The following is a 14458-nucleotide window of genomic DNA, read 5'->3' as shown; positions in this document are numbered from 1 at the left end:
TGCTCATTCCTGGTTTAAAAAAAAAAAAAAAAAGAGAGAGAGAGGGAGAGAGAGAGAGAGAGTGAGAGATGAGTTCTCCACTGTATACATCTCCCACTGACTTCCAAGGGGCCATCTGGGTCAAATTTGTCCATAAGTAACAAAATGACTTCCAACTTTAAGCTTCCACTTCTAACTCAGAGTTCATTTGAAGGTGTGCAGTGATGCATTGCAGTTTGGTAGCTAACTCTAAGGCAGTTTCTGCAGCACCAGAGTAATATCCTCAGTGGAAAGTTACTGGGAGGATTGCTCCTTGAAGGATGGCCATGAGGCTTTGGAACTAGGTTTTATGAAGTTGATGAACATTCACTGTACTCATCAAGTGATCTCACTTTTTCTTCAAATTAAAGATAGTGCTGCCATTTCCTCTCTTCTAAACCTAAGTTTTCACATAAAAATAAATAAATAAATAAAATAAATGTTATAAGTGTGCTTTCCTGTTCTCTCCCACTGCTTAACCAACTTTATTTCATTTGTGATTTCATTTTTTTTCCCATATTTATTTTCTAATTCTATATGCCAAACAACATGTTCTATTCTATAAGTGTAAAATAAATTTGTGGAAATGTTGGTGTTTCCTAGGGAATCTGTAATACCATGGAATTGATCAAATCAGAGAAATAATGGATGGCTTTGCCATTTAAAGTTACAGCACATCTATGTCTGCTATGTGTATGACTGTAACACACTGAAGCAATTCCCCTTGGCCAGCTCACACGGCTACTCTGTTCCTCCCCTTTCCTTGGCACATAATCAGAAATATGGGTTAGATCTCATTAAGCGTAAATCAGCCTTACCCCAAAACTCATAAGAACAAGATCAGTTAATAAAAGATAAATACCTAATCCCACTGACTTTTAATAGATAATGAACCTCAGCCTCCACAGAAAATTTCAGCTTAGTCAGTATTTAATATCTTGGACTACAGTAAGCAAGCCGTCAGATCTACTGCCCTTTGTCTCATATCCACAAAGATTTGTATCTCAAATGAGATACTACAACCTAATGTATAAAAAAAAATCATTGCTAAAACAGGGTATGTAAACTCTGTAGGTATTTTGACTTGTGTTTAAAGCCAAGAAAAAAACAATGTGGATTGAGTTTTAGGGTGCCCAGAATTTCACCAAATGTCCCTTGATGTAGGAAGCATCATCCATTCTTTACAGTTCATTTCCTATGGACTGAAAAGATTCCAGGAACATGAAAATGGGCATGAATTTGTAGACAGCTGCAAGATAAATATGAAAGATAAACTTGCTTCCACATACTGGTATGTAGCTGACACTTTCTCTAGTCACTTATTTGCAGCAAGTCAATGCTTATAACAAATCTCCATGACAGAATCTGGCACCAGCTGTCTGTGGGTCTCAAGCACATCATCATGTAATATCTCTGGCAGAACCCATGGCTGTAGCATGCTGCCTGCAGGAAACTTCTAAATAAATAAATAGCTTCTTCTAACTTTGTCCTTAAAAGAACTATGATTTCCACGCAAGAAATCCCCTGCAATTCATTTGTTTGATTTCTCTTAGGTAACACTGGAGAATGTAGAGATCCACAGCCCTCAAAATGGACATATAGAAATCATCCATAAAGATTCAATGTAGAATTCAGGCACTTGCTTTTTCAGTACATGGAGAATCTTCAGTCACCTTTCATTAAAGAAAATGGAAATGTTTTCTTCAGCTTTGGTGTGAATTAGAGCTAATTTCCACAGGCCAGTGAAAGCTCTGATTTCAGTCTTTCTCCTGCAAGAAGTAGCAATGTTCAAGGTTAAGCAATCTGAACAGAGACTTGTAAGCAATCCAGAGATTAGACTTTGGTTGGTTTGATTGTTCAAAAGCTGATATATATGAATACTAGTCTGTCTGAATGAGATTTGTTTCACCTAACTTCAGATATCCATGAAAAAGAGTTAATAATTATCTTAGGAGCCTTTCACATCATATGAGAAAATCTGGCCGTATTGAGGACCTACATTATGGTGAAATAATTGGACACTAGAAGCACTTATTTCTCTCCAAAGATGTTAAAACCAGTCTAGATAACCAGCTTAGTATATACACACTTTTATTCTGATGACTACCATTTCACAAAGTATCTGAAAGCCCCCATAATGGGAGTACTAATTGTGTGAAGCTAAGCATCACCTTAAGTCTCTGAAAGCTATGTCACCAAAGTAATAGTAATAGAAAAGCAAGAAATTTCCATATATGTGTTAATATGGATCTGGTTGAGCCATTTTAGAGTATTATCATTCATGATGATGAAAAATTAAGTATTGTCTAATTTTATAAACTGTTTCAGCACACCTATAAGCTTTTTTTTTTCTTTTTTTTTTCCCCCTTTTGTTAAAAAGAAGCCTTTACCATGATACATCTCTTTTTCCTAAGCAATCCATTATCTCTCAGAGTTTTCTGTATAACTGCTCTTTTTTCATTTTCAGTACCCAAACTTCCCAATTTATCCATAAGACAGGCAGTGTGTTGCTTCCAGCAATTGCACCATGACTCTTTTCCTGAGAGACCACTTTTAGTGTAATATGAGTTAGTTCAATCACCACAGCCTGTGCCTTTGCTACTAAATCAGTAAAGAGTGTCAGTCACTGCCAGTCATGATGCTTTCATCTTTGTTATGGAGAATTACCATTTTGACACCAAACTTAAAAACAGAAACTCACTTCCCATAGGCTACTGCACAGCCATCATGTGGGCATTTGATTACTTCCAGAAATGGAAATTTGGAAGTGAATAGGATCCTAATAAATTTTTCAGGGCATTACACTTGTTATATTTTTTGACTTATTCACAAAATGTGAGCCCTAGCTTCCGAAACCTTTTTTTTTTTTTCCTATGCCAAAAGTAAATATAATGAGGTCCTTTTGAAAAGAATGTTCTTTTCAAATTTCTCTTTCTGAAATAATACTTGTTCAAATGGTTATTTAAAATTCTCAATGAAGATATTTTGTGCTGCTCCTAACAGGAAGCTTTTGTGTACTTCAGTTGCCATACATTACTGGATGAATCTGTAACCTTTATTGTCTTAAAATGTGTGTCTAGCTAAAGATGTAGATACAGATAGAAATATTAATGATATCAATACATCTATATAGTACAGAAATACAATACTTTTTATGGTACTTTTAATTTCCAATACTTTTCTATTAAGTTTTCAGTTTAGCAAAATGATAATGACTTCCATGGCCCAATGAGCCAAATTGTTTGCATATGATTTTAATTTCTATCATCCAAAATTATTCTTTCTTTTAACCTGGACTCTTGAAATAAGTTAGCCTGATAAAAGTACTGCTCAGAAACCAGGCTACGGATAGTGTCTTTGTATAAATTTTACTGAATGTTAGATCAATCACACAACATGGAATCATTTATCTGCTAACCTCTTAACAGCTATGTTCTAATCTTTGCCATCTAGGATTTTTCTTTAGCCACCAGAAAGAGATAGCTACCTACAAATGGTGATTTTTCTCAATTTATGTCCAATATAGGTACGCTGAAAAAATTTCTGGACATGCTTACTTGTTTTCACTGGTTATAAGCAGGGCTTAGATGGTTGGCTTGAATTAGGATTTAGACAGTTAAAAATATGTTGCACTAATATCTATTTCAATGGAATATAGGTTATTTTCCTACTCAGGGATTCAGTGATATAAAGTTAAAAACAAAAAAACAACCAACCAAACAAAAAACCATAAAATTCCAAGGTTTTACATAACAAAAGATGTTAAATAAAAAAAACAAATATTTAAGTCATTTACATCCTTCTAGTCTGAGATATTTTAAATGTTTATGAAATAAGAGTTTATTTAATTGACTGCTAATAATTAATAATAACATTTATGTCCAAATAATTTGTTGTCCAAAATCTGCTAAGTGTTTAAAGGGTGCCAATAATGATACTCCATTTCAAGTTATTTTCCAAACCCTATCCCTATAGATTCTGAATGTTTTCCAGATGTTCACTGAGGGTGTAACATCGGTTGTGCCCTATTCTTTCCTCAAAGAAAAAAAGATAAAGTAAAAATATCTCTGGGGTGAGTTTTGGTTTTAAACTTTTTGCTTGCTTGCTTGCTTTATATATATATATAAATAAATATATATATATTTATATTATATATATATATATATATATATATATTATGGTCTAGGATATACACTTTTGGGGACTTAGGTTTACATGGCAAGGTTTGGGTAGCAGAAGGGTGTAGGGGTGGCCTCTGTGAGCAGCGCCCAGCAGCTGCCTCTTGTCAGAGCAGAGCCAGCTACAGCTGGCTCCAAAAGACACCCACCACTGACCACAGCCAAGCCAGTGAGATATGCTGGTTGGGCCTCTGGGAGAGCAGACTGAAGAAGGGAAAAAAATCTGCTGCACAACAGCAGCTGGGAGAGTGAGGAGTGAGACCCAGCCCTGCAGCCTACCAAGGTGAGTGCAGCAGGAGGGCAGGAGGTGCTCCAGGCAGGCAGCAGCAGTTCCCCTGCAGCCTGTGGAGAGGCCCCTGGTGGAGCAGGCTGTCCCCCTGCAGCCCATGGGTCCCACATGGAGCAGATCTCCACGCTGCAGCCCATGGAGGAGCCCCGGGTGGAGCAGGTGGATGTGGCCTGGAGGAGGCTGTGGCCCATGGACAGCCCCTGCAGTAGCAGGCCCCGGATCGGAGCTTCCCCCAGGTCAGAGCTGCAGCCCGTGGAGAGAAGCCCACGCAGGAGCAGGGGGTTCTGGGGGGAGATGCCTGAAGCTTCGTAACATTTCTAAAAGAAACCATAAATACTAAAAATTACGTTGGCACTTCAGAAATAGTGAAACAAAGAGCATCTAACTCTTCTACAAAAATAATTTTAAATCTTGTGGCTGAGATAAGCATAACATCACAGCCCAGTAGTTAAACAGTATCCAGCAGGAATTCTTTCTCTCTCCAATTTAAGTACAATTTAAGTAAATTTAGGGATATATATTTTATAAGTAATTCTACTTTACAGATGTTGTCTGCTATATAACATAAATTTATATTCCTGGTAATTTTCAGATTGCTCTGACCATTAGAGGGAATGAAAATCTAGCTCTGAAAACAAAATTTTGCAGAGAGACACGTCGTCTTCCAGTTTCCTTCCTATATGACCGTATGAAACAACAAACCCCAAATGTTCTCTCTGGCAGGAATTCTGATCTATTTCACTTATCCCTATTACTTCTACTAAGTATGTAATACCTGCCAGGGAAATGTAACCAGGCTGAAAAGCTATATTAGAACTAAGTCCTTTGATTTCCTGGGTTGTATGTACCAGCCAACAGCTGGCAATAACATTGCATGAGAAAAGCAATCCCACCAAAATCCAGAGAAGAGTGCCTGGAAGAGGAGAGTGTAACTGTCTTATTGCAAAGAATGAAAAGGAGAAATGTCAAATCAAAGCTGAAAGGATTGGACTGAGGAAAGAATAATTTGTTGGTGTATAGCGTTACAGCAGAGCCACAGAATTATTGTATATTCCTACTCTGGTGGAGAAGAGTTTGTATCTAAAATGGAAACATTTTGGTAATGACTTTGTTGGAAGAAAACTGGAGGACAGGTCATGTGGAGGAAGGTGGTGTGAGAGAGAGACCTGTCAGAAACTGGACAAACCTCTATCATTGGAACTTATCCTATTAAATCTGGACCTATAAGATCTGTACTTAAATAGGAAAATATGCATAGAGAAGGCAGAGAGGACTGGGAAGAAAAAATGTCAGGGAAAATTAGTTTGAGGATCTGTCCCATTAAGTGTATGTATTCTCCTTCAGTAGCTGAGATCAGCACTGAACACTCCTTGTACACAGCCAACAAGAAGCAGACTGGTAATACTGCTTGATCATTTTTGCTGGCTTTTAAAATGGAAATGGAGAACATCTGTACTATTGTATTAGGTTCAAACAAAGCTGTGTAGGAAGCACAGAAAAGAAATCGCACAGGTTATGCCATACTCAGCTTTCTCTTGTTTAAAGACACACAAGCACGTAGCTGTGAAAAGCAAATATGATTCTCATTAGAAACATACACAGTACAGAAAGGGAAAAAAGAACCCACAAATCCTAAGTGCAGTTTATTCATACAAGGAGCTGCTAGTTAACGAAGGGTCAGAATGCCATGAACCACAGAGTCTGCAGTTCAGGGGGGGAGGGAGGGGGGTGGAGAAAAAAAAAAAAAAAAAGGAAAATAAAAAATGAAAAAGTCTATTTGTTTCTGAAAACCTGGTTAGACGAGTTAGAAGAGGCTCTAGGGATCTTTAACTTGGCTGTCCAGCACCTACAGAACAAATAACTGACATTTTTCCCTGACCTTGCCAGCATTACAGGTTATTTTAACAAGGATAAACCTGGAAAAAAAAGTCTCTAATGTATCAAGCACAAACACGCTAAATTCAACATCAGGAATGCAGGTCTGTTTACATTTTACCTGGGAGACTCCAGCAATATCAAAATGGACGTGAATATGTAGATTAGTTTGGCTTTGAGCAAGCTGTAGCCAATTAAAAAAAAAAAAATCCCATTCACCAGTAACATTTACATTATCCTATGTATTCTCTAGAGGTAAAACAGAATACAGTAAGGGAAACAAACAAACAAACAAACAAAAAGCAAGTAAAGCTTTTTGAGGTGAAAAGACACTTGTGAAGAAATCAAAGTGTCTTACAGAGCAATACTCTTTTTTTTTTTTTTTTCAAAAATAATAAAAACTGTAACAGCTATGAAATGTGAGCTCGTTGAAGAAAACCAGAATATTTGAAGTTAGATGTGAAAGGACAAAGACTGTTGGTAGTATGAAGACACATGAAAGAACAAACCCATGCGTGACAATAAGTACAAAGATGACAAAAGCCAATTAGGAAGAACAATGTTGAGCTTCTTAAAAAGAACAGTGAGTAAAAATTAAGTTTTATGCTATCTATTGTTAGAATGAAGGGCAGAAAAAAAAAATGAAATAAAGTTTAATAATGGAAAAATAAAACAGCTGAATATGGAATTAACAAAACTGACATTGACTAGAAAGAGTGATGGAAGAATTCAGCAAACTCTTTATTTGTTGCTGTGATTTTCAAAGATGCGTAATAAAGTTAGGTGGGCAATTCCCTTAGGGTCTTTTCAAGCTACCATTTCATATATTTAATTACACCAAAAACAAACCAAAGCAAACAAATCCCTTTAAATGGAAGTTCTTAAGAAAAATCATTTGAAGTGTCAGAAATTGGAAACTCTTTCAGAGTTTGGGCAACCACTTCAACTCCAACTTTAGTTTTCCATCCTGGCGTGTTATTAACGTTATTAACGTTGTCAGTGTTACAGTATAGTCTTTGATTAAATCATAGCATACATTGTTTTTGCCACCCCTCCTCCCTTCAGGAATCTCAAACCTTTTAGTGAATGGGATAAACAATATGCATTCAACAAGACATTTTCACAGTTTCATTTCTTTTTTCCTCGGTGTTCATGGTGGTTACATCTACACACCAAAAAACAGCTCACAGCAGGAAGAGGTTCAGTCAAACTACCTAATTGGTTCTGAGGCATCAACTATATATGTACTTTATGTCTTTATTTCAGATTAGATTTAGTCTAGATATGCAAATATCTGTAAGAATCTTTATGATTAAAATCAAAATAATTCAGCAATTTTATATGCAAAAATGACTTTCCTGGGCCCTATTTTAATGTATTATGTTTTGTTTTGAAATGGTATTTTTATTTCAATTAAATTTTGTTTTTTAAAGGGAAATCACACCTCCATCAAACCTTTTCCACAGTTTTGATCTTCCTTGTCTCATTAGTTCTCTACCACAGTCTCTGGGTAACATTACCTTGTGAGTGACAGATGTGGGCATCCTGTGCACATGTATGGAGCTGTGCATGCGATGAACGGAAAAAACAGGCTCCCATCATGTAAGCATCCTTTCCTCTCTTGTCTGTCAGATATTCTACTTGAAAGCTATACAAAAGTCCAGGAAGGCTGGATCCCATTAAGCCCTTGCTTCCAAGTAGCATCTCAAGATGATATGGCTGGCCTGCTCATTTTTGCTGCACTGCTTTTTCCCTCTCTTCCTGGCATATTCCAAGATCGCTCTCCTCATTCCATGCTGATTTTTTATTCCTTCAGATGCTTTATCACTCTGTGACTTCAGCTGTCAGTCTGTGACTTTCAGCTATAAGAAATACACACCTAAATGGACCAAAGAAGAAAGATGGATCAATCAAAGAACTGAGTAACATAGAAAGAAGAAGTCATACTTGTTTGTTTGTTTGCTAGTTTTTCAAGAGATTTCTGTGTCATTTGTCAAAGTTCAGCCAAGACACTGAAAATTTCAGCAAAGCTATGGCCCCAGCAAAATAGTATAGTAAATGTGCAGCCGTGATTCAACATTAAAAAGAACAAACAAACAACAAAAAAAACCCTGTAACAGCTAACTTTGTCCGCAAATATTTCTCAGTACATTAAAAGTCTTCAGACATCATCAATACTAGAAGAATCAGTTGGATAGAATTCTCCATGGCTATAAAATATCTCAAATATGGAAATTAAGGGACCAATGCCCTTTGACATCAGATAATGAACAGGTTAATAAAGCCATGTCTTCCTCTACTGTCAATTCACTTAACCATCTGCTGAAAGAGAAGGAAAGATAAGATGATTTTAATTCTAAGTTATCCTTATTCTTGCATGAGGAATATTAATGAAGCTGCTCTGTAGGGATGCATTTAAAGTGTCAAATAATTTAGGCCCTGGTTTTGCTCCTTGTTCCTCAGTTATCCATGTTAGTTTGTTAACAGGCTCTTTCTTTATGACTAAGTCAATGATTTTCCTCTGGGGTGAAATCCTGATACACTTCTGGAGACAGTTAATACCTGTAGACAGTAGGTATGAGGCCACATCGTGCTTCTCCTTCCCCAGTTTCACGGGTCTTCCAGTCTGTATTCCAGCAGGTTTTGTGCTACTTATAGTTGCACATGTCCACATCCCATCAGTCACACATGAAACATAGACCCTTCATCGTATTATCTCAGATACATCTATCACTCACTTACACGAGCCACAGTACAGCTCTCATTACTTCAAATATTTTCAGGGAAATAAAAAAAAAAAAAAATTATTAAAATAGAAGACAGAAAGGGAAGGGAAGGAAGGGAAGGGAAGGGAAGGGAAGGGAAGGGGCGGGAAGGGGCGGGAAGGGAAGGGAAGGGAAGGGAAGGGAAGGGAAGGGAAGGGAAGGGAAGGGAAGGGAAGGGAAGGGAAGGGAAGGGAAGGGAAGGGAAGGGAAGGGAAGGGAAGGGAAGGGAAGGGAAGGGAAGGGAAGGGAAGGGAAGGGAAGGGAAGGGAAGGGAAGGGAAGGGAAGGGAAGGGAAGGGAAGGGAAGGGAAGGGAAGGGAAGGGAAGGGAAGGGAAGGGAAGGGAAGGGAAGGGAAGGGAAGGGAAGGGAAGGGAAGGGAAGGGAAGGGAAGGGGAAGGGAAGGGAAGGGAAGGGAAGGGAAGGGAAGGGAAGGGAAGGGAAGGGAAGGGAAGGGAAGGGAAGGGAAGGGAAGGGAAGGGAAGGGAAGGGAAGGGAAGGGAAGGGAAGGGAAGGGAAGGGAAGGGAAGGGAAGGGAAGGGAAGGGAAGGGAAGGGAAGGGAAGGGAAGGGAAGGGAAGGGAAGGGAAGGGAAGGGAAGGGAAGGGAAGGGAAGGGAAGGGAAGGGAAGGGAAGGGAAGGGAAGGGAAGGGAAGGGAAGGGAAGGGGCAGGGAAGGGAAGGGGCAGGGAAGGGAAGGGCAGGGAAGGGCAGGGAAGGGCAGGGCAGGGCAGGGCAGGGCAGGGCAGGGCAGGGCAGGGCAGGGCAGGGCAGGGCAGGGCAGGGCAGGGCAGGGCAGGGCAGGGCAGGGCAGGGCAGGGCAGGGCAGGGAAGGGAAGGGAAGGGAAGGGAAGGGAAGGGAAGGGAAGGGAAGGGAAGGGAAGGGAAGGGAAGGGAAGGGAAGGGAAGGGAAGGGAAGGGAAGGGAAGGGAAGGGAAGGGAAGGGAAGGGAAGGGAAGGGAAGGGAAGGGAAGGGAAGGGAAGGGAAGGGAAGGGAAGGGAAGGGAAGGGAAGGGAAGGGAAGGGAAGGGAAGGGAAGGGAAGGGAAGGGAAGGGAAGGGAAGGGAAGGGAAGGGAAGGGAAGGGAAGGGAAGGGAAGGGAAGGGAAGGGAAGGGAAGGGAAGGGAAGGGAAGGGAAGGGAAGGGAAGGGAAGGGAAGGGAAGGGAAGGGAAGGGAAGGGAAGGGAAGGGAAGGGAAGGGAAGGGAAGGGAAGGGAAGGGAAGGGAAGGGAAGGGAAGGGAAGGGAAGGGAAGGGAAGGGAAGGAGGAAAGAAGAAAAAAAATCTTAGAGCCAAATGAGCATAAAACTTCAGGAAAGCCCAAACAGATCCTAAGAAGTATGAAAACAGTAGCTTTAGAAGTGTAGAAATGTGTAGAGTAATGTGTATGCAAGCCTGGCTTCACCATTTGGCCTGAGTGTTTGGGTGAATGCCTTTAGTATTTGCGCTGTATCATTGAATCTTTTAAACTGCCCTTCTAATACTGAATTCTCTGAGATGTTGGCCTGTGTTTGGTCCCAATGTAAACAAGAGCAATTTTAGTTGATAGATGCTGAAATTCTGTTTTTGAAGTTTCTTCTTAATTTTCCATGTAGTTGAAGATTATGTGATTTTCTACAGAAGAAAAGACATCTTGTATAGCTTAGAAGTGGACCACCTGAATCAGACCAATTATTCCTTTGGCGTTTAAATGCAAAGCTTAAACTTGAGCCAAAACTCCAGGCCAAAACCGCAAAGAATCAGGTACGTACTGCAGCAAACCCTGTAGGTTGACTTTCTTGGACCCAATGTGAGGAACACACTAAAGGGGCAAGGCCATTAGTCTTCCTCTGGGAAACATCATCAGGAAAATCATCATTGAATTCAACTGTCAGATTCATGATAGTTGAGATTTAGGTTAAATATGGCTGTATAAAATCTTTGTGAAATTATCAGCTAAAGGTGAGAGAAACAGCTGGAACACTGAGCAAATTGTTACCACATATGGGGAACATAAAAAACAGGTTTAAAAATTGAGTTGTTCAGGTACACAACCTTGGGAGATTAAAATTTAGGTGAAACTGAATTGAGCAAGTATAATAAATGTTAACTATGATGTGTATATCAGGAATATGACATCAGTTCTAAGAGTACTGTTAACCTTAATTTTAACCTTACGTACTTCAGAGGGTAACCAAGATCTGTGGTGAATGAAGACTCCTGTGCAGGTACCTAAATCTTCGCATTCATCTCAGAAAATAAAGAAAAACTAAGATCCTGAATTCAGTGCATCAACTAAGCATCATATACAGGAAAAAATAATCTATTTCCAAAGTTCTATATTGCTAGCCATAGACATTGAGATGTCATGGATGAAAATTATAAAAGCCTTGCTAAAATAACTTTTTTTTTTTTTTTAAAAAAAAAAAGACTGTTAAAACTTTGTGTGTGTGTGTGTGTGAGCATGTGAAATGCTTCTTCCTAACCATAAGAGGTAAGGAGGACACATATCATATTTTTTCTGTGTGACTTAGTAAGAAATGAATTTACGTATAATCAAATCACCCTGCGGGTCTTTAAAAATGTAAACAAGACCAACAAAATCTCTTTACTTATATCATCATGAAATGAAGAATTGGCAGCACAGTAGCAAGCATTAGATAGATGTATATATTCAGAAATCTCACTAGGTGCACAAGCACATACAAAGAAGCTTTTGAGGACAATTTGTTTGTAGAAATGCCCGTCTGTCATATATAGCTAACAGGCCGGAGAAATATGGAAATACCTTTTTGTAAGGTGTGTATTTTATACTTCAGAACAATTTTTCTATCATCTGGATTTCTCTTTGTTGACAATATCAGATCAGCTTGAAGAACTTCCGTCATAGAATTTCTTCAGTACAAAGTGACATTACAACCTGTTTTGCATCATCTTCTTTTGAGAGATGCAGTGGGACCAGTTTTCTAACTGGTTATCACTTAGTGGTCAATAAATAAAAAAAACCTACAATCCCCATGAATTGAAGGATGAGGTATCTTATTTTTACTTTTTATGTCTGTTTTGGAATTCTTTCATCTTCCCTCTCCAATTTTTTGCTTTTCCATAATGATAGTGAAAAAAAACTATTAAGTACAACTGAACAACACCAACTAAAACAACAGATGTTAAGACTATCCGAAGAAGAAAGAAAAACTGGCTTGTAAAACAAATCAGTGAAAAAGACATTACGGAGTAGTCACAATGCTCAAAAAAACGGAGTTACTTGGTCAACAGATAAAAAAGGATTCCTTGTGGTCTTTAGGATAATATCCAGCTTCATTTTGTCTTAGAAATCAGTTAACACATTGAAATTCTTTAATAAATAATAAATAGCTGACAGTTTGAAAGTCAAATCGTAGGAGTTTTTAGGTGTATACCTACGTGTGTATCTCAGAGTAATACCACGGGATTCAACAGGAGAGTACACTGTGCAAGTATTGGACACAGTCCAATATCGCTGAATCTCAGCTCTATTTTCTGTTAGCTTCTTTGAATAAACTTTTTGTGTTTTTTTTTTTTTTTTCTGCCTGGACAAATAATTACTTGCTACATCTCTCTGTCATGACTCACTCCATCAGAGTGTTAGGGATCAGGATGAGATGAATAGTCACCTATAGCACTGTTTATGAAACAGCATATAGCAGCTCAAGATATTGTCATACAATGTGCAAGTCATTTCCTGTTTTCTTGTCTTTCAATAGCAGTCCTTCGGCAGATAGGAAAGACAGTATATATTTGAATAGCAGACATCCAAGCGAAAATATTTGTTCATGAAGTAATTGAATGACTGGAAGACAAAGATAATTTTCTTATTATTAATCCTAACAGTTTAGCTCAGAGTACCTGCACATCTCCACTATGCATTCAGTTTCATTGAATTTTTTTTCTTCCTTCTGACACGTGGTTATTTAATCTTCTGCCAACATCATCCACTGAACACGTTTTTCCCAGCTATGCCCATGAAGCTTTTATACTATTGATGTTTTCACAGTGAACGGTGTATGTGTGTCAAATTATAGCTATTGATCTATGTTTGTTTCTTAATGTGTATAGTTGTTAAGATAGCATTATAGTTTATCTGACTGTGGTTGTATAAATAAAAGAAGGAAAGTAAAAAAGAAAAAACTGCCATTTTTATTTCTTTTATGAATTTCATTGTTGACAGAAGACTGTTTATTTGAATTGAAAATATACTGAAATCAATGTTTCTTTAGATATGAATTATTTTTTTCTTCTTCTCCTTCTTAGTAACAAGTGGAAGTAATAGAACATGCAATCTTAGTAGGAGAATAAAACCAAGCCAAAACAAACAAAAACAGCCTCCTGTATTTTTCTATGATTCTTTTTATAACTGTTTCTTGTCACATTTCTTTTTGTCTTAGATGTTGCTGCTCAAGCTGTTACAATAAAATTCTTTAAATGGATCCTGTCAAGCAGTTAACAAAAAATGAAATAAGAAATACTCCTTGTGAGTAATGCCCTATTCAGCAGTATGAAAAGCAAGGATTTTTCCTATGAGTTTAGTTTTCTCTTTCTCTCTCCCATTTTGCACCTATTGTTTTTCCTTTGTAATATATGGCTAGGAAGAAATAAATGCAGGCAACTCAATTCAGTGGTTAGAATAGTGGACTGTGAATTCGAGGAAAAGGCATTGTTATCCGACTTCTGTAATGATCTGATGTGACAGCTTTCACAAGGCTCGTCACCTTGCCATATATCCAGTTCTCTTCTGATTTTGTGTTTGCCTTGCATGTTCCAAATGGTAGAGATGGGACTTGAAAATGCATGTGAAACTTCATGTAAGAACAAGAAATAATAATAAAAACAAAACAATATAATAATAATAACAATCAATAATAATCAATAATAATAATAATAATAATAATAAAGTGCTCCTGGAATACCTCAAGATTTTGCAGTGTTGAGTCAAAAATCAGCTTCTGTAACCACTTAGGAGAGTAGGTGATCAGATAATAATGCTTATATGGTGATTCTTGTCCCTTTTCCTAATCTTTTTTTTTTTCTTTTTTTTTTTTCTTCTGATAACTATTAATATTTTGGATAACACACCAAAACAAAATAAAAACAAACAAACAAACAAAAACACACAACGAATAGTTGTTGTACTGCTGTTAGAGAAAGTCTGTTTTTTTCTCCCAGATTATAGATTTTCCAAGATACCCGTGATCATTATAACCCTTACACTTCTGAACTATGGCAAGGGAGCTAATTAATGATTCTTGTGTTGATGGTTTCAGTGATGTTAATTCTCTTCTAGGAACTGTACCGAAATCATGTTTGAACTAACATTTATTTTT

At 38.0% G+C, this 14458-nt stretch overlaps 1 long non-coding RNA gene across 1 annotated transcript; it reads left to right on the top strand.

The window, feature by feature from the left end:
* Positions 1-7897: 7897 nt before the first annotated feature.
* On the top strand, positions 7898-13637 carry LOC308186738. Its single transcript, XR_013944213.1, has 3 exons — positions 7898-7962; positions 10715-10862; positions 11286-13637. It is a non-coding gene; the product is annotated as an uncharacterized lncRNA (long non-coding RNA).
* The last annotated feature ends 821 nt before the right edge of the window (positions 13638-14458 follow it).

This window comes from Anser brachyrhynchus (assembly GCF_964034855.1).
Source record: "Anser brachyrhynchus genome assembly, contig: SCAFFOLD_389, whole genome shotgun sequence".
NCBI classification, from domain to species: domain Eukaryota; kingdom Metazoa; phylum Chordata; class Aves; order Anseriformes; family Anatidae; genus Anser; species Anser brachyrhynchus.
Note: the sequence above shows the minus strand (reverse complement) of the source record. Positions and strands in the feature narration are given on the sequence as shown.